At 49.1% G+C, this 25171-nt stretch overlaps 1 pseudogene; it reads left to right on the top strand.

Annotated features, from left to right (window-relative positions):
* Positions 1–1219: 1219 nt before the first annotated feature.
* Positions 1220–3054, top strand: LOC147701081 (uncharacterized; annotated as a pseudogene).
* The last annotated feature ends 22117 nt before the right edge of the window (positions 3055–25171 follow it).

The following is a 25171-nucleotide window of genomic DNA, read 5'->3' as shown; positions in this document are numbered from 1 at the left end:
TTGTGATGAAATGTGCTTACAATGGCAATTAAGCCCAGTAGAAGAAGTATAGGAGTATCATTCTTCCAAACTGTGGTTGTGCGATCGTCCACGTTGCGGATCAGAGCAGATTCAATGTCTACCCAAGGGTGGAACCCAGTTTATTGGTTTGATGGTGATGTGTTTACTACAAGGACATTGCAGATCAGTTGTCTAAGAAATTAGCCATTTGAGATTTTCCTTATGTGCTTGGTGGTATATGAAAGCATGCTGTCCACATGAGGTAAACTGGAATAATTTTAGTGAGCATTCATGTATGCGATCAGCATTGTTCGAGTGAATCAACAGCTGCCTAGTCAATTCAGACATACAGATTCCATGAATTAGAACCCGCCTACATCACTTTGAAAGTCATACGATTAAAGACCCAACTGTGTGTATGCTATCTTGGGAACACTGACTGCCTCTGGAAGCTTGATTTATTTCTTTGCAACATATATGTAAATGTAGTTTTCTCATACAAAACCCACAACTTTAGAAGTAATCTCTTGTAAAACTTGTGTTTGAGCATCCTTCAGCTCCTTTGCACATGAATAGCCTACACTAAATCAAGATAATAACTTTGTCAGTGTTTTATAACCTGCTAAATAAATGTTATTAAAGCTCCAGTCAAAAAGTGATCCTAACTCTGCCGGACTAACTTCATATAGACATGACACGGAGACCATAACTCCATGAGAGAAATTTTGAAAGGTTCACTGGATTAGCCTAATTTGCTTAAAGAGATTGCAACACTACAAGTCTAGATAGATTTTCTAGTAGGCTCAATGCAAGTATTAAGAATAACACGTGAAGCACATTTGAGAGGTTTCTGTTTACAATTATTTAAACACATCTGAACTTTGAAATCGGGTAAAGTCCTAATCTGCTGTGTACTCAAGAAAAAACTAACCTGGAGACAATAACTCAAGAAAGAAATCTTTTAAGTGCTCAAAATGTGAGGATGGCATTTTCTCGTCAAGATAGTATACACTAAGGAAAAACCATACAATTACATCAAATGTCAGAAACTCTTTCGGAAGAAATCTGATTCACTAAAGAGAATAAAAACTGGATAAATCCTTTAACTAATCTGAATGTCAAAAAAGCTTTATTTGTAAACAAAAACCTTTCTTAACATGCAGGAGCACAAATAGGGGAAAACCTTCACAGTTCTCAGATTACCAGAAATGTGTTTGTCATGAATTCTCTCACTCAGCATGAGAGAACACACGAGGGGCAAAAACCATACCAGTGCTCTGATTGCAAGAGAACTTTCAGGCACAAATACAGTCTCACTGAACACAAGAGAACTCACACTGGGACGAAACCCTATGGGTGCTCAGAATGCCCAAAAAGCTGCAGTAAGAAAATGTATCTCACATACCATGAGAGAACTCACACTGGGAAGATACCCTATGGGTGCTCTGAATGCCACAAAAGCTTCAGTTGGAAACATAGTCTCATTAACCATGAGAGAATCCACACTGGGGAAAAACCTTATCAGTGCTCTGAATGCCAGAAAAGCTTCAGTCAGAAATGCAGTCTCTCTTGACATGAGAGACAACACAGTGCACAGAAACCTTATCAGTGCCCTGAATGCCAGAAAAGCTTCAGACTTAAAGACAATCTCACTCTACATGAGAGAACTCACACTGGGGAGAAACCATACCAGTGCTCTGAGTGCCAGAGAAGCTTTATTGTTAAAGAGAACCTTAGTCGACATGAGAGAACTCACACTGAGGAAAAACCTTATAAGTGCTCTGAACGCCAGAAAACCTTCCGTCAGAAAGGCCAACTCACTCATCATGAGAGAAAACACACTGGACAGAAACCTTATCAGTGCTCTGAATGCCAGAAAAGCTTCAGGCATAGAGGTTGCCTTGCTCGACATGAAAGAACTCACACCGGGGAAAAACCATACCAATGCTCTGAATGCCAGTGGAGCTTCAGCGTTAAAGGTAGGCTTACTGAACATGAGAGAACTCACACTGGGGAGAAACCTTATAAATGTTGTGAATGCCAGAAAAGCTTCAGTCATAGAGTCAGTCTCAATTACCATAAAAGAAAAAAAACTGGGGAAAACCCTTATCAGTGCTCTGAATGCCAGAAAAGCTTCATTCAGAAAGGTAGTCTCACTCGACATGAGAGACAACACACTGGGCAGAAACCTTATCAGTGCTCTGAAGCTCAAAAAAGTTTCAGATTTAAAGTCAGTTTAACTGAACATGAGAGAACCCACACTGGGGGAAAACCATTCCAGTGCTTTGAATGCCAGAGGAGTTTCAGGATTAAAGGTAGCCTTGCTCGACATGAGAGAACTCACACTAGGGAAAAACCTTATCAGTGCTCTGAATGTCAGAAAAGTTTCTGGTTTAAAGTCAGTCTAACTGAACATGAAAGAACCCACGCTGTGGAAGAAACCATGCCACTGCTCTGAATGCCAGATGAGCTTTAGTGTTTAAGGTAGACTTGCTCAACATGAGAGAACTCACACGGGGAATAAACTTATAAGTGTTGTGATTGTTGGAAAAGCTTCAGTCAGAAAGGCAATCTCACTCTGCATGAGAGAAAACACAATGGACAGAAATGGTATCAGAGCCCTGATAGTCAGAAAAGCATCTGTTGGCAATCCATTCTCTCTGTGCTTGAGAGAAGCCATACTGGGCTTAAATTGTGCCACTGTTCTAAGTGCCACAAAAGTTTCAGTCTGACTGTACGTGAAAGAGCCCATGCGAGGGAAGTACCTTATCAGTGCCCTGAAAACTGGAAATACGTCTGTGAAAAAGCTACTGTCTTGTCCTGCGAAAGAGCCTACACTGAAGAAAAACCTGATCAGTGCTCTGAGTGCCTAGAACGCTTTAGTGATATATTTTCATCACCCATGACAAACCCCACACTGGACTCAAACCCTATTAGTCTTCTGACTCTCATTAATGTTCCAGTCATATACCCCATCTCAGAGAATACAAAATTACACATTAAAGAAAAACCTTATCAGTCTGATGCCAGAAAAATGCGCTGGATACTACATAATAGTACAACAAATTTTGATTCTCAAAATGGGTTTTGCGATCCATTCTGAATCAAAATGATATGTATCAATAGTTTATGACTGCCATTTTAGTCGCAAGCCATTGATCAGTTGCCCAGACCTCAGTGGCAGTGGTAACAGATTCGCAAAGTTGTCCCCTTGGGTCCCATTGTATTTCCACTCAGAAATCTTATCATAAGATAATAAATCAGAAACAAATTGCAAAATATTGGTTTGCACTTTGCAACCGCTGTTTGTGACCTGTCTCTTAGTACATTGGGCCCATACACTTAAGTGTTCTAGGCCAGTTTTTCCGTATGATCAATTCTATATTTAATGACTAGATTATCATCCAGTAACACCAGTGCTTCCCAAACGTTTTTAAACCACAAACTTTGGCGACCCACCTAGCTGTAATGGATTGTTTGTAAACATCATGACCTTGACCTCTCCCTTCAATATCGGACTGTGGCCAAGATAATGATCTGCTCATAGACGGTGAACTGCACTGGAGTCAGAAGCTGGAACACTTTTCCAAGCAGGGTGCTGGCCTGTGGCGTCCGTTCACTAAAATAAAGGCTTCTGAAAATTTAGTGGATGATACCGATGATTTTAGGAAACATGAGACACCCCTTTGGCGGCAGAGTATGGGGTAAGACCTAAGAGCTAGTTTTGTGTTAAAATGAGGTTTTGTGATGCAGTTGGACTCCATATATATATAAGTGTATATTTTATAGTTTTGTGAACGCGGCCCAAGTGCATTGGAGCACTGTACATGAGCACCAGATTACACTACAGAAGGTCAGATTAGTTTTATTATAAACATGGTAGTTTAAGTAATTTGCCCAGAATCAAAGGACGTTGAGTCCACACCAGGACACAAACCAGGGTCCCCAGATCCAAAATTAGCAGCTCTGGTGGTTGGGCCACATATATATTAATCAATTTATGACAAAGTCATACACATGAGGTATGGTTGTCTATCATGTATAGTGATCACAGTCTGTCTGTGAAGTAAAACACCTGCAGCAACTAATACTGGAAGGTGTACCTAGAATTTTGCTTGGGAATACTTGTCAAGGTTTTTTTTATAACTTATCTTAGGTATATTGTTCAGCACTTTTGCACTAGTGCACAACCTGGGCTAATCATTTTAAATATGACTTACATATAGATCAGAACTTTTGCGACTTACCTATGATCGGCTCAGACTCACCAGTGGGTCCCGAGCCACAGTCTAAGAAAAGCTGCACTAGACCCATTTGTAATGTATAAGTCTAGGCTGGTTCCTTTTCATCATCTAGAAGTATTTTTGCACTGGTTGCAGAAAATGTTAATTATACATTTTTATTTAAAGCAATTTATTTCACTTTGACACAGTTTTCCCAACTGTTATAGCAAAAGGAACTAAGTTGTGTTGTGTATTTGCCCCTCTTGCATCCCTACTAGATGCTGAATTCTTGCTTTGTTTCATCCATAAATTTTATGTAAATAAAGTTATAATATGTGGGGTAATTAAATGAGACACTGATAACTTTTCGTTGGTCCTTATTGATCTTATCACTGTAATTCCAAACATCTTGGAACTCTTTGTTTTGTATGCCAGAGTTTCAGTTTATGCCTTCACACTGAAAAAACTAAATGTTTTTAGCTGAAATGTATTTTACTACTAGCTTGTTTAAGGGTATTGATTTGATATAGCTTCATTCTCTTTATATAGCTTCATTCTCGTATATATCTATAAAAGAATGAAGCTATATCAAACCGATACCCTTAAACAAGCTTGTAGTAAAATATATATATATCTAGTGTAATATTTTGCCATTATTACCTACTGGCGGTCGCCAGTAGGTAGCTATAGTTAGGACCTACTTTCCATAGGAAATCCGCAACATTCTATTGGGAATAACTTTGGCGTCGGTTGATGAATCTTCGTGAATTTCTCAAAGAAGATGGCCCACTCCGCTCCATTTCTTCCCTGAAAGTTTTGGGGGGATTCGTGAAGTGGGGTCTGAGAAAAAAGCAGGGTCCCAAAACGTGTTTTCCCCATGTTATTTTCCCTGGGACGATTAGACACGGCTACAGCCCGAATGGCTGACCGGAATTACATGAAATTTGGCAAAATGGTAGAGTCTGTTTTGCAGATCGGCCTTTTGTTTAAATGGTGTAAATCCTTTCAGTAGTTGTTGAGAAAATTAAGTTTAAAGAAATGTATATATCTATGGGCGCGCACCGTGTGCGCATTGTGCGCGCACCTATGTGTGCATGAGCTGAATTCTGATTTCCTGTTGGACGTCTGTCAACATTCGAATCAGTCGAAATCAGGAAGTGTTGGGCGCCATCTTGTCTTTGAGGCAGAAGGGAGCCCCCCCAAAAAGTGGGAAACATGAGAAGGGGCCAGGGTGGAGACCCCCTAACCTCCTAGGCCTTCTGAGGGGGTCCTGAAAGGACCCCAAAGGCCCCTATTTTTTTTCTCCCAAAAATCGGGAGGTGCGCGCACGGTGCACGCTCCCCACGAGATAGAAGAGTTTTGAAAACTAAAGTGGAGAACGTGAAAAGGTGGCAGGGTAGAGTCTCCCTGACCCCCTAGGCCTTCTCATGGGGTCCCTGAAGGACCCCGAAGGGCAAAAAGATTTTTTTTTCTTTAAATAGTCGCGAGGTGCTCGCACGTTGCTCGCACCCTACAGCTGCCATTTTGTGTAGTTTCAGAAGAGAGTGAAACATGAAAGCGGAGAACGTGGTTAAGGAGGCAGTGAAGAGACTCCCTGACCCCCTAGGCCTTCTGAGGGTGTCCCTGAAGGACCCCGAAGGGCAAAAAAATAAAAAAATAAAAAAAAGTTGCGAGTTGCGCGCATGTTGCGCGCACCTAACAGCCGCCATTTTGTGTAGTTTCAGAAGAGAGTGAAAAATGAAAGCGGAGAATGTGCTGAAGGAGGCAGTGAAGAGACTCCCTGACCCCCTAGGCCTTCTGAGGGTGTCCTTGAAGGAGCCTGAAGGGCACAAAAAACTTTTTTTTTTTTTTAAAGTCGCGAGGTGCGCGAAAAATGAAAGCGGAGAACGTGGTGAAGGAGGCAGTAAAGAGATTACTAAACCCTCTAGGCCATCTCAGAGGGTCCCTGAAGGACCCCTAAAGGGTAAAAAAAAGGTATTTTTTTAAAAAAAAAGATCACGAGGTGCGCGCACGGTGCAAGCACCCCAAGGCAAAAGTCAGAAAAAACAATAGTGGAGAACGTGGTAAAAGAGGCAGCGAAGAGAGTCCATGACCCCCTAGGCCTTCTCAGGGGGTCCCTGATGGACCCCTAAAGGCCAAAAAAAGGTATTTTTTAAGAAAAAAAAGCATGAGGTGCGGTTTTACCGACGAGATTGGGTCTGGGGCATTCGGCTCTGAGGCGATTTCTCACTCCTTTATCAAAGCATTTGCGTAGATGAGTCTTTATGTACTCGGCCACCACTGGGGCTGGGGTCCAATCTGAGGACTTTGAGTGAACAATATCATCTGGATCAAAGTCCAGGGAATTAGAAGGCTCAGATGGAAGATTAATACTCATGAAAGATTAGCACTAGAGTGGGGAGTGTTTGTTGCTCTTTTGTGTTTGCGTCATGAGGTTTGCTTTGGTCAGAGAGTTGGTGGAGGGAGAGAGTGACTCAGAGTCTGTAAGTGGAGTCTTGTGTTTCAGATCTTGCGAAGGATCCCGAACACTGGGTCTGTCCACCCCAAAAATCTGTGCCAGTTTTGCAAGGGTCTCAACAAGTATGAGATGCGGATTTTGCCTTTTCCACTTTATCTGAATCTGGGGGGTGGCGGGGACATAAAATACATATTTTCTTTTTTTTTTGTCAAAGGTTATTTTATTGAGAAAAGAAACACAGAAAATAGTGACAATCTCGCACAGCGTCCCTCACAGAGGGATAAGCAAAGCAGGTGGGGGCTCTGAAATCCGCGGGCCGTTCGAGCAACAGGATCAATAGGGAGCTAAAGTATGCAGGCACCACAGATGCAGCCCAGGCTCAGTGCAATCTGGCAATGTCACAAGGGCCGTGGAGTCTCTTTCAGCCGCCAAAAACCATAACCAACGGAAGTCCTTATGGGCTAGTAGCCAGGAGCCCCCATCACCGGCATGGTACTTATGTCATAAACAAATACAAAACAGAAAACTTCAAGACCCCCCCCCCCCCCCCCCCCCACCCCACCCGGTGATGGCGTCCCTCCACATTCACACTCATTCAGACGTCAGTCTTCATACCTGGAAGAGGTGTAAGCTCCGCAACGTAGGCGGACACACCGCCGACGGCAGTCCACTAGATAAGAACCGAACCAGCGGACCCCATCAAAAGGCAAAGTTTTTAAAGTCACCCAGAAAGACCTCAGCCATGCGCTCCAAGCTTAACAATCTCCAAAGCCGCGCATGCCACAGCGAAATTGCCCGGGCCTCCCTCTTTTTCCACGCCGCCGCCAGGGTGGTCTTCGCCGCCCCCAGGCACAACCAGAGGATTTTCTTATCCGCCAGAGTCTGGTGTTCCAGCAAGGGATCACGGAGGCCCAGCAACACGTGCGCCATTGAAGTGGCCACGGGGTAGCCCAGGATGTCTTTAATGTGGGAGAGAATCTCCTCCCAGTAGGGGCGGATAGTGGGGCAATTCCACCAGATGTGGTGGAAGTCACCCAAAAAGCCACAACCTCACCAACATCTGTCGGAAGTGCCCGGAAACACTCGATGTAACTTAGCGGGGGTGAGGTACCAATCCATCATCGTCTTGATATGGGCCTCACGAAGTTCTATGGAGTGGTTGTATTTCGCTAAGTCTCTCCACAGTTGTGACCATTCGACCTCCGAGATCTCGTGGTCCAACAACTCTTCCCAGAGGCCCATGTATCGTGGTCTGGGGGCGATCGCTGTCGCAAACAGGTGATGGTATAAGAAGGAAATGGCCCCTCGCATACCGGTGGCTCGGGAAATGAAGGTCTCGAAAGGGCTAAGCGCTCTAGTAGCTGCATCTCGAACTGCGGGGTAGAGTGCCCAGTGTAGGAGCTGGGCATGATGATATCGCTCCGACGGCAGGACCCCATAGTCCCGTTGGCAGTTAGCAAATGTGAGAGGTGCATCTCCATGAAACATGTGAGTAAGGGCGAAGCAACCCCCCTTCCTCCACTCATCAAAGGGACCCTCAAGTAGGGCCAGAGGAAAAACCGGGTTGAAATGGATTGGCGTAAAGGGAGAGGGAAACGTCGTCCATCTCTCATCCCCGGCAATCGAGTCCCACACCTTCAAGGTGGTGCTGGTGGGGGTGCTAATGTACGCATTCTTCGGCCTGTCTCCCCTGGGCTTCCAAGCCAAATCCCATATCGACCTCCCTGCCACACTCCTGTCCATATGCAGCCAATGTTTTTCCGACATTGGCTGAGACCATTCCACCAACACCCTGAGCTGTGCCGCCTTATAATAGAGAAGGACATCGGGAGGCCAACCCCCCCTCCCCACTCGGCCGTCGCAGAGCGATGAAGGAAAAGCGAGCCCGACCACCTTGCCAGATAAAGCGGAGCATAAGCGACTTAACCTTACGAAAGAAATCCGCATCCACGACAATAGGTAGTGCCTGGAAGAGGTAGAGCAGCTTGGGGAAGAGGGTCATTTTGATCGCGTGTATCCTTCCCAACCACGAGATGTATAGAGGCAACCAGCACCTCAGATCTGAGCGGATAGACGCCAGCAGGGGGGGAAATTGGCAGCGTACAGCTTCCCCACTGTGGGAGTGAGGTGGACTCCCATATATAGAAGGGAAGACATGGTCCACTGCAATGGGGACAGTGGGCGAAGGCGGTCCACCTCCGCCACGGGGAGCGTGAGGTTCAGAATAACAGACTTGTCGTAATTGACCTTAAAGCCCGCCACCGCCTCAAAGCGTGCTAGCTCGATCTGAACCTGGGGAATGGAATTCGCGGGGTCCGAAAGGGAAAGCAGGACATCGTCTGCGAATAGAGCGATTTTGTGCTGCTCGCCCGTGAATGGAAGGCCTTGGATGCCTTGGTGGTCCCGTATCGCAATCGCCAGTGGTTCAATACTAAGGGCGAAGAGCAGGGGAGAGAGCGGGCACCCCTGCCTCGTGCCGCGAGAGTGGGGGAAGAAGGCAGATAGATGCCCGTTGATCGAGACCCTAGAACGGGGACAGCTGTAGTTCGCTCCAATCATGGAGAGGAATCGGGGCGAGAAGCCAAAGGCTGTCAGGGTCTGGAACAAGAATCCCCAGTCCACCCGGTCAAAGACTTTTTCCGCATCCAACCCCACTAGAACCGCATGAATGCGAAAACGGTTAGCTTTTTCAATGAGGTGGACTACCCGGCGCGTGTTATCGTGGGTCTGGCGCCCTTTAATGAAACCAGATTGGTCTGGGTGGATGAGGGCAGGCATTAGGTCCTGTAGCCGGGACGCCAGTATAGTGGAGTAGAGTTTGGCATTGAGGTTTAGCAGAGCTATAGGTCTATATGAGGCACAGCGGGTGGGGTCTTTCCCCGGCTTGGGGAGGATTGATATAACCGGCTCCGCCATGGAGCCCGTGGTCGTACCTGACTCCGCCATGGCGTTGAAGAGGAGTACTAACGAATCACTAACCTCCGCAGCAAAGGTCTGGTAGAAGAGTGCCGTATAGCCGTCTGCCCCGGGTGCCTTGTTGGGCTTCAAGTTCTTAATGGCCGACAGGACCTCCTCCCTAGTGATAGGAGCCTCGAGTAACCCATTCCACTCAGGGGAGACGCAAGGTAGCTGGAGCGCAGCAAGATAGTCACGCTGGGCCCCCGAGTCCAGATTGTCCCCCGCGTACAGCGCCGCGTAAAACTCCCCAAAGAGTTCCGCCTTGACTTCATCGCGATGTTGCAGCTCCCCTGCGGAGTCCCGAATGCCCCCGATGTATTCCTTCTCCCGCTTGGCTCTCAATTGGTGCGCCAGATGCCTACCAATCTTGTTGCCTTGCGAATAAGAAAGCCGGCGAAGTTTGAGAAGAGTGAATTCCGCTCTGTTGCTATAGTGGTTCCTGAGCTTACCCCGGACCGCCGTCAACTCGCGAAACGTTTGTCTAATGGGATTTTGTTTATGAGTCTGTTCCAAACGGCCCAGCTCAGCCTCCAGGCCTTTCCGTTCCTCACACCGTAGTTTATTAAGAGCCGCATTGAGGGCCAGGCAGCTACCTCTGATCGACGCCTTAAATGCATCCCAGGTAACAAAGATCGAGGTATCCTCTACAGGGTTGAGGTCAAAAAAGTCTCGAATTGCCGCCCGCAGAGCCTTACAGGATGGGTCATCTCTGACCAGCGAGGCCGGGAAATACCACTTACGAGTCCCAGAGGAGTCCGGGGCCCAGTTCATACACAGGGTCAGCAGGCTATGATCAGAGACCGACAGGGGAAAGATCGAGGCATCCCTTAGTGAACCGCGAAGGGACTGGCGCAGGAACCCGTAATCTAAACGGGAATAGGTGTGGTGGACATGAGAGTAATAGGTGTAGCCTTTCACCATAGGATGCAGGGCTCGCCTCCCGTCAATCAGTCCCAGATCGGTGAATCTCCTACGAGTCTCAACCGAAAAGAGTCCCGCGTCAGCCCTCTGGGGGCGAGAGCAGTCAAGATCGCGATCCCACACCAGGTTAAAGTCCCCGAGCACGAAGAGCGCCCCCTCGACAAAGTCCTCCACAGTAGACAGCAGGTCCTGGAGGAACCTATTTTGTCCCGCATTTGGGGCGTACAACACCAGAAAGGTGCACAGTTTGCCACGGAGCATACCCTTAACCAGGACCCACCTACCCTCCTTATCACTTCGGAGCCCCAATGGTTGAAACTGTACTGCAGAGCTGAACAGAAGGGCCACCCCCCTATGTTTAGTAAGGGCAGAAGACCTGTAAATAAGCGGATAGTTCCTATGCTTAAGACGTGACTCATCTTTCCTCACTAAATGTGTCTCCGTGAGACCCACCACATCCAAGCTATGGTCAACAATATATTTCCACACTTTCGGTCTCTTTTGAGGGGAGTTTAACCCCTTCACATTCCAAGTTCCCCCAGTGATCTGCATCTTATGCAGACTACCCCACCCGTCTCAGCAACCCCCTAACTCCAAAGTAGTAGATACCACTTCATCCAACCTTCCTGACCCCCATTCCCCTCCGACTTTCTCTCAGGTCCTGCCAGCGGCCCCCCCCCATCCCGAGAGTCCCTCCCGGCACCCCAGCACACCCCCACCCACTCAACTGCAGAGCTCCTAGCACCCACACCAGTCACAGAACATATCGGCCATCCACCCAGGGCAAATCAAACCCTCCCAGAGTAGAATACTGAACCCACTGCGCACTGCCACACACATTCACACCACCACCTCCCCTCCCCCGCCCCCCCTCCCTCCACCCCCTTCTCCCGGCCCCCCCTGTCTTTCCCCCAGGACCGGAGAGCCTCAACCGGAGTGCCTCCCCTGCCCTCAACAACAACGAAAAGAAACATAGCAGAAGAAGAAGAACATAGCAAGTCACCATGAAGGAGTTCACAGGAACCCCTGGGGAACGGCGGGCGAGGGTCAAGGTGGTGACCCGCCTGTTCCCCGGACTGGGTCGTCTTCTCCAAAAGTACATAGGAACCACAGTACCTGAACGGAGGGGGGCGGTCCTCCCGCCGCCTATTAGCCTTCCCCTCACAATCACGCCGCTCCGGAGCTCTCTGGACTTTGCGACTCCGTCGCGCTCGTCACCGAGGCCACAGCTCCATTCCTCTCCTGTTGGCTGGCCAAAGGATCCGGTCTACTCTGCGTCAACGGACGCCCCACTCTATGCCAAGATGAAGAGCGCCGCCGTCCACGCGTTGGAGAATGCTCAGCGCCAGGAGGGGAGGCCGCGCCATCCATGCCCAAAAGTTCTTTGGCCGCCTGCAAAGAGCGGACCTGGACCAGTCTATTCTGCCACCTAAAGATGAGGCGGAAGGGATGCCCCCAAGAGTACGCCACCCCACGGTCTCGGAGAAACGGCCTCACCAGTTTGAAATTGCGTCTTTTCTGCAGCGTCGACGCAGCCAGATCTTGGAAAAGCTGGGGGCGGTGTTCTCTAAATTGCAGATCCGGGATACCTCTCACCTTCCGAAGGATACGTTCTTTGAGTTGAAAATCGTGGACGCAAACCAAAATGTCCGGTGGAGGACTCCCCGTACCTCTCGGCAGCCCGATCCTGTGCACCCTATCCATTCTGACTTCACAAAGGTCTTCCTCCTCCAGGACCTGTAGAAAGAGCGCTTCCACGTATCCACGCAGGTCACGTGCCTCTCCTCCCCACGGCACTGCGGGAACGCGAATGTTATTCCGCCGGGAGCGGTTTTCTAGATCTTCTGCGTGCGCTCTGTTCTGTCAGCCTTAGCACATCCTGCTGAAGCTGGTGCACATCTTCTGCCAGGCCCAGGTCATGTTCCTCCAATGTCGCCAATGCCGTCCACATCTCTCCTAACCTCCCTAAGGTCGGAGGCGAGCTAGGACCGGAGTTCTGAGATATCCTCCTTGATGGCGGTGAAAAGCTCCAGCATGAAAGCCTTGGTGGCTGGTGCTTCATCATCCCGCAGCCGGGGAGATGAGCTAGTGCCAGGGGAACCCGCCGCCTGCGTCCCCTTCGTGGGCCCCATCTTGCCCGGCTTGTCTTTGCGAGTCCGTTGAGCCATCGAGGTCTGCTCCACACCTCCTCCACTAGCTCAACACCGAGGGAGCGCTGTCCCAAAGGGTACTCCCACAGAGGTCAGCCTCTCTTCCGCTCCTCCGCCTGTCCGGGCCCCAGGCACCAGCCTTCCACCTCTCGGAAATAGTGTCCCCCACCACACTGTGCCCCACTGCCTCCGGTCCGAGGGCACTCCAAGGGGTCCTACCAGGCCTCTTTGGGCGTGTGCTCAGTCCCAACCTCGCTCCACCCCTGGGCTGCAGCCACAGGGAAGCTCCCTCGTCTTTTTCCGAGTCTTCAAGGGCGCTCTGCCAACTCTCAATGCCCCTCCGCTTACTCGGGCCAACCGGGAGAGTGGCGGTCCTCAGGAACCAAGGTACACCCCCAATAGCTCACCCTCAATCTCTCTGCCCAGTGGGGCCTGCAGGCCACGGCTCGGTTCAGGGTGTTCCCCAGATAGGGCCAGTTCGCTAAAGGCAGGCCCGCTTCCCCCGCCTCCAGCCGCCGCCTCTTGTGACGAGCACTGTAGAAAGTTCGAGTATAGGCCTCGAGCCCCGGCCTCAATTGCTCGAGGTGCCCGGTAGGCAATGGGCTCCCCTCACTCACCTCCTCCGCTCCAGAGTCTCCGGCGCGTCTCCGTTCAACGTGGGACCGGGCCGCACCACCATGCGCAGGGCTCCGATCTGCTCCCCAGGTGGCAAATTTCACCGTCGTGCGGCCGGTCGCGGCCACTCCGCCTGCGCCCTATGCAAGGTCCCGGCTCCGCCTCTCCGTCTCGGCACAGGCCGCTGCTGCGGCAGCGGGGCTTCTCCGGCACCTCCGGAGCCGCGGGAAACAGCAGATCTCCTCAGAAGGGCTCAGTTGAGTCGCGGCAGGGCAGGCGGACGTTCAAAAAGCCTTGGGGAAGGCGCTGGTCAAGGCGTTGAGATTGCGGCGGCGGAGGGACTGAAAGCACGTCCTACTCCGTCGCCATCTTGGACACGCCCCTTCTTTTGATGTTTAACATATCGTTAAACATCAAAAGGTAGTCCAAATTAGCCTGCAAAGCCACTGCTGTGAGGAGTTAGCCTGGCTTATAATGTCCACTAGTTCTAGTGGGCACCTTGCACCAGTCTAATCGACCCTTATTGATGGTGGTTGTAAAGTCAACCTTATAGAAAGCTATCCTAGTGGTAGCATGGACCAGCAGTCATCAGGCTAAGACTTCTGTAGGTGAGTTAGGCAAGTTGTTTTAGCAATTATAATCTCTTGAGTACCAAATGAAAGTACACCACACAAGGTATATATCAAATATATATGTATTTATTCTTAACACAACCTCTCTGCACTCTTTATGAGGTCAGAGGTCAAAGTACATTACAAAATTCTCAATTAGCATACCATAAGTTGCACAATATACAGTAATGCCGTAGGGGTCTCACAAACCATATACTAAAATAGTGGTATAAGAACCAGGTATGGAATAGAAAGCAGGCCTAGGGCCTGTGGAATCGCTGGGGCTACTCTAAACAACCAAGGGTTAGGAAGTAGGAGGCCCACGGAAGACGCGTGCAGTGTCTAAACACAGACGCGGGTTACCATTGACTTTCTATGGGAAACAAAGAAGTTACAAAAGTACAATTTAAGGACACTTCCGGATGGACTATGATGGAACCCTTTTAAACTAGGATACTTCGAGAGTCAAGACCCATGAGAGCACCAGAGCACTCATGTTATCTCACCCAGGGAAGCCGGGTGCATAGGTGCTTTTTCTGTTTTGGGTTTCGTCGTAGTTTTCAATGGAGAGCTGCAAAGAAGTGCTGTAGGCTACCAGAGGAAAAGTGTCCGGGTGGATCCAAGGGTGGATTGAAAATCTGAAGAGTGTGAAAGCAGAAGGGACAGAGTCTGGGTCACTTGCCAGTGACCAGGAAGGAACCAGGAAGGAACCAGGCGATGTCGGGTGATTTCAGGTGAAGAGGTGAAGCTTGGCTCTGCAGCCATGAGGTCCAGGAGGCATCGCCAATGACCCGACGCTGGATTCGAGCTGTCCCACAATGGATCTACTTGACTGTGGTGTCAGTATCCGAATTGGACCCAACAAGCCTTGGCAAACGCAATCCACACAGGAGATAAAGATTGGCTTTGTTGCAGACCAGCAAGGTCTGTGGCTCCTCTCCTTTCTAGGGAAGCTGGAGCAAGCCTGGAGCAACCAGGAAAGCAAGTTTAGTCAAAAGAAAAGTCTTCAGGGGCTCACTAGCCAACAGGCAAGGAACCGGGAAGACGCGTCAAGCACAAATGCAAAAGCGGGGCCCATGGGACACTCGCGGAGTGTGGGGGCCTGTGCTTCGGTGCAAAGGGTGCTCGGGCTGGGGCTTCTCGTACCCCAATGCACAACTGCGAGGGTACCTCAGTAGTCGAGCAGTTAGCAAAATGCAGGATGTCCAGGAGTTCCGGTCCCACGTCTCTCGTGTCCGGCACGTGTCTCAGCTTTGCTGTGGGTGTGGGTCCGGGTCAGAGATGTCTGGAAGTCCATGTCCTGTGTCGCAGATTCTTCGAGATCCGGTGGGAGCCTCGAAAATAAAGACTGGCAAAGTTGCTGTTGGTGCCTGTTTGAACAGGGTGGTCACTCCTTGATCACAAGGGAGATGTCTTCCATCTTCCAGTTGAAATGGAACGTCAAAGGTCCAGGGTATGTCTTGTGAAGATTCGTCCAGGGTAATCTGAAGTCCTAGGGACACAGCTCCTATACTTATATTAAGTTTGGGGGCTGGCCTACCTGGCTACGTCCACCCTATGGGTGTACCAGGAGAGAGGGTGGTTACACCCCTTTCCTTTGTCCAGTTTCGTGCCAGAGCTGAGGCTGAGTGCCCCAGCAACCGGTTTGGACTGGACTATGCATGGAGCACCTTGTGTGCCCCAGGCAGTGTCTGGAAAGCATTCACTTAATGCAGCCCTCCCTGCCCCAATACACTAAGAGCCTGTCAGGGGAGGTGCAGCACCTCCCCTGACAGGAAACCTATTGTCCAAGCCTCCCCGGCCAGAGTTTCGTCCAGCAGCAGGAGGTCAGACTTGTGTCTGTGGCAGCAGCATCCATTTTGTGATGCTGAGGCTCTGTTTAACTTTATCCAGGTTTAACAGTAACTACATGTCTTCTCCCTCTAGAAGGGTGGAATGCTACCCCGCCACCAGGACTGGCTGGGGGGGTGGGGGGGGGGTAGTATTCCAAAGTGTTTGACACATTACACGACATGTTTTGATAAAGCCAAACCAAAGGTAGCATTAACAGCGAGGATTATAATGCATTTAAGAGTATATGGTATGGCTATATCATAGAACAGCTATAAGGAGATGGTTACGAAAGCTGCAGAGGGGCTCAGCTCATGCTAGGACACCCTCTCACATAAAACCAAGCACTCTGCCTCCAGAATTGTCGAGGCCTACCATAGGAGTGGCTTATAGGTGACCTTCTACTCTCCCACCCGCCAGCTTCGATCGACCAGCCACGCCCTTGCTGCCATTCCACGCATCCGAAGAACCACCATGGGAGGAAGATCCTTCTCCTACCTGGCAGCCAAGACATGGAACTCCCTCCCCATCCATCTCCGTCAGACCCAAGACCACCTCTCCTTCAGGAAGCAACTCAAGACCTGGCTGTTGGAGCAGTAGCAGACCCCCCTCCCCCAAGCGCCTTGAGACCCTCCGGGTGAGTAGCGCGCTATACAAATTTCTTGATTGATTGATTAATAGGTGTATATGTGTCTATATATATATATATAATTCACTGAAAAAACCATAGGTTTCAGGCCTTATATAGTTAGGAATTAGCATTTAAAAAACCATTGAAATTGCTCCTATATAGTTAGTTGTACTAACTATATTTCGCGCACCCACAATCCGCTGCTGATGATGTCACATATTACATCATTCATGACATGGTCAGTGACATCACTGATGACATCATCGAGTGACTGTATGTTTCTGTAAAGTTTAAATATGTTTTACATATTGAAGAATGAGTGGATGTATAAGTGTCTGGATGAAGGATTTAGTAGGTGTGTGACTGACTGTATGAGTGAGTGATTAATTTTTTCTTACTGAATGCATGGTTTAGTGACTAAACTCTCTGAATGTGTGCATCAGTATGTCTGTTGTTGTGTAAGCTGCTGCATGTGTTGATCAGTAGCTATATGAGTAGCTATATGGGTTATTGATTGGTTGCCCAAGTATTTGTATGGGAGACTGAGTGTGTGTGTGTGTGGCTGGGAGGTGTGTGACTCTGTGCATAGATGTGTGAGCAGTTGATTCACTAGGTGTATGGGTTCTAGAGTGCATGTGGAAACAGGCGTATGGGCGGTTGACTGTGTGCATGTGTGTGTTGCTGAGTGAATGGATATCTCAGTGCTACATGTCCAAGTAAGTACATAAATAAAACACAGTGCATGTGAGAGTTGGCATATATAAATGACTATACATGAGAGCCAGTGATTGTGCGAGTGGCTGTATGGATCATTGTGTACTTGTATCAGTGATTGTATAAGAGAGTAAGTATGTGCCAGTATATGTTTGAATAAGTAAGGTGTTGTGTGTATAACTGTATAGTTGAGGAAAAGTAAGTGTGATTGATTCTTTGCATGACTGACTAGGTGTGTGAGTAACTCCATGGATGAGTGGCAGTGTGTGAGTGTCTGTATAGGGGTATGAGTGCATATGTTAGTGTTGTATTGATGAGTGACCGTATGTATTAGTGATTCTATGGGTGAATAAGTGGATGTGTGTGTAAACCTAGCAATCAGTGAGTGCGTATGTAGTAACTGGTATTGGTGTGTCAATGGTTTCAAGAATGGTAGTCTGGATTTAACACTGGGTGTATCAAAGGTTATATTAGAGTGTAAGGAGGTGCATCATATTATCACATGAATTGTGTCATCAGTGATGTCATCAGTGATGTCACTGACCATGTCATGAATGATGTAATATGTGACATTATCAGCAGTGGATTGCGGGTGCGAGAAATATAGTTAGTACAACTAACTATATAGGAGCAATTTCAATGTTTTTTTAAATGCTAATTCCTAACTATATAAGGCCTGAAACCTATGGTTTTTTTCAGTGAACTTCAAAGGTTTTTTATATGCTAATTCCTAACTATATAAGGCCTGAAACCTATGCTTTTTTTCAGTGAATTTGCAAGGTTTTTTAAATGCTAATTCTATTAGCGGATAACGTTTAAATATGTTAATATCCTTGTGGGACCACCTGAGCAGCCCTAGGGGGTCAGGGTGCTTCTACCCTGCCCCCTTTTTGCATTCACCACGTTTGTTTTTCTGCTTCTTTTGTGCCTCGGTCTACCTATCACAAGATGAATGCTAACACTTCCTGGTTAGAAGTGTTGACAGCCAATGAGCATGCTGCTTTCCCTTGAAAGGCATGCTGATTGGCTGCCACTGTCTGTCAACACTCCAAACCAGGAAGTGTTGGCAGCCATCTTGTGCTCGGTAGAACCAAGGCACAAGAAAGCAGTGAAACAAAGGTGCACAACACGCAAAGGGGGCAGGGTAGAAGGAATAACTTTGGCGCCGGTTGAGGAATCTACCTGTAATTTTCCTTAAATTTGCCTCGCTGCGCTCCGCTCCTTCCCTGAAAGTTTGGGGGGGATTCGTCAAGCGGAGGCCGAGATAAAAGGGGGGTCCCACAACGTGTTTTCCCCATGTTAATTTCCATGGGGGGGTTGAACTCACTTTTAGCCCGAATGGCTGAATGGATTTCCACCAAACTTGGCAAAATTGTAGGGACTGGTAGCCCGATGTGCCTTTACTATGTCTCAAGATATGTGCTCCAGTGAATTTTGAGTAATTTAGGTTCAAAAAATATATATATCTGGGCGGAGCCTAACCACACATCTGATCTGATTGGCTGTCAACACTTCATCCAAGAAGTGTTGGCAGCCATCTTGGGACCAATATACATGAGAGCACCTCATTAAAAAGCATTGTAGGTAATAGAGGGTTTTAGGACTTTAGTTATATTATACATCATTTGTTGATGGTCCCATACTCATTTTAGGAATTGTGGTGTGTTCTAAGGTGATTTTACCATGTTAAAAAGCCTTCTGCTGTGATATCATGAATCATGTTTGAAAGAAAACTAATATCTCATGATTTTCCCACAGTGGTTTGGAAGGGGATCTATAAGCTAAACGGAAAGCATATTTTCTGTAAATTCACATTATCTTTCTCAGTCATGTAAGAATGAAGTCTGACATTCTTAGTAAAACATGTACATCCAACAAGGACAAAGACTGTCAGTTGATTCCTTTGTGTTCTACTGCAGCCTACTAGAGTGTTCTAAAGAACAACTAGAGCGCTAACAATCCTACTTATTACAAAGGTATAGCACACCTGAAGCCATCTTGATTGGAATAAAGTGGTAACTCTTAAAACATTTAATTTAAAAAGGAACAAAATGAGGGGGTATATTATGCCATAGAAAGTATTATCAGTGCTGCAGAAAGAAAAATTAGGGCACATTTTGAGTGACTTCTCAAATTCTATTGCAGGACCGGAGGCTTCAGATTATGCTTCTCAATCTTTACTGAAGCTCACAGCAGCCAATGAAAATGCTTGATTTTCATTACATAAACGTTAAACAACTACACATCCCATCATGACTAGCACATAGGCACGCCCCCCTAGTCCATAAGAGGCCTCTGCGTGCCGCCATCTTTCTCTTTCTTTGCTGCTCACAGCAAGAGTTAAGTGCACGTTGTTTCCTCCCTCTGCTGCTTAGCAAATGTTGATGATAATTATTTCAAATGTTAATGTTATTTACTTGATAATTACTGAATTATGCTGTTTAGACGAGTCCTAGGTTGGGCAATGGGTAAGGATTGTTCATGGTAAATTACCTGTCAGCATATCGGGGGTGTTTTGGGTGCACGAGCGCTAGCGTCTCAGCCGCGCCTAGCGACTTCACTTCCATTCCTCAGTGACTTTCATAGCGCCTAGCGGCGCGAGGTAGCAGCGGTTGCTGACCGGGGGCAGACGGACACCGTTTTGTTTACACTGAGCCTTTTATTCTCCCGGCGGTTCCCATACGGCATCCCTTGTAGGCCGATGACGAGTGTAGGGTCCAAGTGGCTCTCGGCCGCGTGTGCGCCTAAACGCGCTGAAATTGGGCTACCTTTTAGTAGGATTTCAGTCGCGTTTGGGCTGCGTTTGTCTTCTCACCGCCACTTGGGCGGATCCGGTTCCCGGGGCTGGTGTTCTGTGGGCGCCATCTTGGGTCAGGACTCGGACCATCGGCGAGCGCCATTTTGAGCGTTCTAGCGCTCTGGCAACATCGCGGGACGCCTACTTAAAGTCGCTCCCCCCGCGCAGTAAGGGTGCAGTCGCGTTGCCAGAGTCCTGCCTGTCTGCGCCCGTCCGTGCTAAGGACGCGCGGGGCGTGCGGCTCTTTTTTGGTGTAGTGATGATTTCCTATTCGAGAGAGGCCCTTTGGTTCATCGGGCTGACAGTCCCGAGGTGTGACCTGGCACCATTCCATCCTCTATGCGGCCCTTACCATTGTGCCTGCAAGAAATGGTCGCTTGATTCCCACGCTACCATCCGCCAAAGGGCTATGACATCTGCCCCTCGGAGCAATCGCTCCGCGCGTATGCTTCGGGTGTTGAATCTGAATGCCAGGTCCCTGGTGAAACATCACCAAGCCATTCACGACCTAATCACGGACGAGTCTCCCGATATATTTGCCATCACGGAAACCTGGCTTCAGGAGGCGGATGTGGCTATTATTAATCTTGCCTGCCCCCCTGAGTACTCTATGTACACTTTGAACCGGCCTACTAGAGGTGGCGGCATTGCCCTCGCAGTCTGGTCCTGTTACACTTGTAGCTGGAAGGGACTCAACATTGCTGGGTGCGAAAGTGCTTCTTTTAAGATCTCAATCAGCCCTCAGTTCTCGCTCTCTGAGATGGTTGTTTATCGACCTCCGGGCAGCGATGTAGCGTTTAGGGAAGCTTTCCCTGACGCCGTCAGCTCGTTAGCTATTGGCTGTGCCAATTTCTCCATCTTGGGAGATTTAAATCTTCACTTTGACAACCAAAACATCCCGGCTGTTAGCAGTATCCTAGCTGACCTGGAGGCCCTCCAGCTAGTCCAACTTGTATCCCAGCCCACGCATGTCATGTCCTGGACCCTTTTTTTACAAATTTAGCTGAAGCCAACACCTTGACCATTTCCCCATTAGGGTGGACGGATCATTTCCTAGTGTCTTTTAGGTACCCTCTGCCTGAGATTCCTTCTATTCCGCCTGCCAGACTGATTCCTAGACGGCATTGGAATAAACTCAGACTGGAGGATCTGCACCGTATCCTGCCTGAAGAGCCCTTAGGCCTATTAGATAACGTGGAAACGGGCTACGACCACTTTTGCCGGTGGATTACCAAGGCGCTTGACTCTCTGATTCCCATTACCTTGAGCAAATTTAGCTCTAGAGAGTCGAGCCCATGGTACGATAGTGCCTTACGTGCTTTGAAAGGCACCTGCAGACGTGCGGAAAGACAATGGCGCAAGTCCTACGAAGCTGACAAGAAAGCCGCGTATCTCGCTTCTGTTAAGCTTTATCATCGAGCCATTTGTAGAGCCCGCACAGCGTTCGATTCCTCGGAATTTCGTAATAGTCCGAACCCGTCTAAAACTATCTTCAAAGTCCTTAAAGTACTTTTGGCGAAAAGGATCTCCTCCCCGGAAGCCTGCTCCATCTCCCATTGCGAGGCCTTGGCTTCTTTCTTTCTAGAGAAAGTCCAGACTATCTATCAGGCTTTCCCTAGTATTGGACCATCTCCAGGAGCCCCAGTTTGCACTCAAGGCCATATCATTTTGCATTCTCTTCCCCCGTTACTTCCCGAGGGGTTCAACAAACTGGCCCAGCAAATTAAGTCCGGCTCTCCTTCCGATCCGTTAAGACCTGCCCTTTTCAGAGACCAGTCTTTTCTGGGACACTCCACGATGTGCTCCCTGATCAACCTCTCACTGGCCTCGGGCATGGTTCCAGCCAAATGGAAGCAGGCGGTGGTTTCTCCAATTCTAAAGAAGCCTTCGCTGGACCCTCTAAACCGGAGAACTACCGTCCTATTTCATTGCTCCCCTGGCCGGCGAAAGTTGCGGAGGCACACGTCAATTTGGCCCTTTCAGACCATCTTACTCGGGCCAATGTCCTGGACCCCACGCAGAACGGTTTCCGTGCCGGCCACAGCACGGAGACAGCCCTCCTCGCCGTGGTGGAGCATTTGCGTGCGGTGTTGGATGCAGGTCAGACGGCGGCGCTTGTATTATTAGATCTTAGCGCCGCCTTTGACACCGTCTCTCACCGTATTCTTCTGCATTGCCTGGAGGAGATTGGCATCGGTGGGCTCGCTCTGCAGTGGTTTCACTCCTTTCTCGACACTCGTTCTTTTTGCGTGGCCACCCTGCCTCACCAGTCCAAATTCCATCCTCTGGCCATAGGGGTTCCGCTGGGATCCTCGCTGAGTCCCACGTTATTCAATCTATACGTGAGACCGCTGGCTGATGTCGTCAAGCAGTGGGGCATGACTATGGTCTCATATGCTGACGACACTCAGCTAGCGGTTACTATCAGCGGGGATGCGGAACAGGATGCCCCTAGGTTTCAGAGTGGACTGAAAGCGGTGGCTGGTTGGATGAATGCCAACTGTCTCCAACTTAACGCAAAAAAGACTGAAATCATGATCGTCGGTAGGAAAGCGGAACTCTGGGGGGACAGGTGGTGGCCTCCGGAACTTGGGCCGTCCCGACTCCGGTCACGGAATTAAGAAACCTGGGAGTTTGGCTGGACCCCACCCTCAGTTTTGCTGGCCATACAAAGAGAACTGCGGCCTGCTGTTTTGGTGTTCTTCGGGGCTTAAGACCGGTCCTCAAATTTTTCAATGCCTCGACCAGGCAGTTGGTGATTCAGGCGACGGTGATCTCCCGGCTTGATTCCGCCAGCTCTCTTCTGTTGGGGGCCAACCAGGCAGAAATCACTCGCCTGCAGCGTGTTCAAAACGCTGCAGCCAGAGCGGTAGTTCGCCTGCCCAGGTTTTGCTCCGTCTCTAACACTCTACGCTCCTTGCACTGGCTGCCGGTCAAGTTGAGAATTCATTTTAAGGTCTTATGTCTGGCTTTTAAAATCTTGAAATGTTCTGCTCCCAGATCCTTACTAACCGCTTGTCTCTCTATACTCCGACCCGCTCTCTTAGATCCTTTGGCCAAGCTCTCGCTGTGGTCCCCCGGTTTAAGCTTAGTCGAGCTGGGGGCCGATCTTTTCGAGTGAGAGCGGCAGCGATTTGGAACTCTCTCCCTGTAGAAATCCGTCTGTTGGAGGATCTCTTGCTGTTCCGTAAGGCCATTAAAACTCTCTTATTTTAATCATTGTCCTGTAGCGGTGCCCCTTTTTCAACTCTCTGCTTTTAGCGGTGCTGTGTTCTACCTTGTCGTGCGCCGGGACGGTCCTTTGCTGGAGCATCTGTGCGCATTATAAGTGCCCATAGCATAGCATAGCATAGCACTTCACAGCGCAAATCCCTGACTGATTTGCCTAGCGGTTTTTGGCGTGATTGTATACCTGTGGTCCCTCTGCTCTTGTGAATCGCCTGAAAAGGTTGTAAAATATATTGGCCAGTGGGTAGAGTGTGCACACGCTCTCTGTATTCTATTGTTGGGCCTGGGTCTCTGACCACTGTGACTACAGCTTTGCTGAGGGGGTTGAACTTCTTTAAATTGAGTGTGCTATCAGGGATGACCCCCCCTTGACCCTCCTTGTGGCTGGACAGTGTTCAGACGAACCTTGAGTGCTAACTGCATTTTAGATCAACCACCTCTGCAATGTCGGAGTGGGAGCAATACAATGAGGAGTATACTGAGGAGGAGGTATATGATGGACGGCAGGAATCTGTCCTGGAGGACAATTTGGTCAACGCTTTGGACACCTCTGTCCAGTCTTCGGTCAATAGGGCTATGGAGACGACAGTCCCACAGACAGTGCAGCAAGCCCTAGCCACAGCCCTTCGCCCTATCAGAAAGCAATTGGGCTTCGCCAAGAGGCATGGCTATGACAAGCCACAAAAGAAAAAAGCGGAAGCATCCACTTCTGGTCAACCTTCGGTTGATACTGCCACGTGGCCTCATGCTCAGGCCCTAGCTACCCTACCAGACATGGCGGAACACTCTTATTCCGGCAGCAAGACCAAAGCAAAGCGTAGAGTCCATGTAGACACAGACACTACCACAGGCACAGACACGGATACTTCAGAGGAGCATCCTCCTCCTAAGAAGGCGAAGAAGGCGCAGGCAGATATTGCCTCGGTTAATACACCTTTTACCTTCGATCCGTCTGAAATCATGCACGCCAGGTCACAGGACTGGGTGCCACCTCCTGCGGTGACAGCATATATCCATGACAACCTTAGACGGAGCTTCCCTAGGGAAGTGAGGAACCGTCTTAAGACCGAAAGCCCTCGCCCTGACATCCCGGACAAGGTAGCGGAAACCCCAGAGATCGACGCAAGTCTCTTGACCTTCTTGAAGAAATTCTCAAAGGACCCCAAACGAGGTTTGGATAGGGCATGGTCAGGATGCCAAGACAAAATGTTGGACGCAATCGGACCTTTGGCCCAAATCCTGGAGATGGCTCTAGCGGCCAAAGAGGCTCCCTCTCCGGTGGACCCGGGCGTGTTGGCCGGATGGACCCAGCGAGCCATATGCTTGCTGGGCAACGCAAATTGTGCCATTTCATCGGAAAGGAGAAAATCACTACTCATGAAGATGGATAGTAATTTGACCAAGCTAGCGGATGCTGAGCCAGGACCCCTAGCAGCGGGTCAATTGTTTGGGGATAAATTTGTGAAGGACGTCTCCAAGTATGTGGGGACTTTTACGGCTCTGGACAAAGCTCAGTCAGGCATCAAGAGAGCTCTCAGCCAAGGAGTTTTTAACAGGGCCGGACAAGGCGGGGGTCGCTCGTCGGGCCGTGGAGGTCCGCAAGGCTCCCCAAGAGGCGACTTCGGCAGGGGCAGGAACGAATACGATTCCACCCGTGGTGGGACCTTTTACCCCTCCCTTAGGAGGTTCAACAGGAGCCGTTATCAATCGAATAACAACAGGGGGAACTTCAAACACCAGCAGAACTCAGGTGAGAGCAGCAGATGTTTATCTTCTTCCATTGGGGGGTCGGACACGACACTGCCTTGCGCGGTGGCGGGAGCTTACACAGGACGCCTGGGTGTTACAAACAGTTCAAGGTTTTCACTTGGAGTTTTATTCTCATCCTGTTCAATCAGGACTCCCTACAGGTCTCCATTTTTCCCACCAAGATCTCAGTTTTATAGACGAAGAGGTCGCCGGGTTGCTGCAGAAACATGCGATAGCACCGGTTTATCAGGGTCCTCACGGTTTCTGCAGCAATATCTTTGTTATA

This window comes from Lissotriton vulgaris, chromosome 7 (assembly GCF_964263255.1).
Source record: "Lissotriton vulgaris chromosome 7, aLisVul1.2, whole genome shotgun sequence".
In the NCBI taxonomy this organism is placed as follows: Eukaryota; Metazoa; Chordata; class Amphibia; order Caudata; family Salamandridae; genus Lissotriton; species Lissotriton vulgaris.
This window is presented reverse-complemented; position numbering and strand designations above follow the sequence as displayed.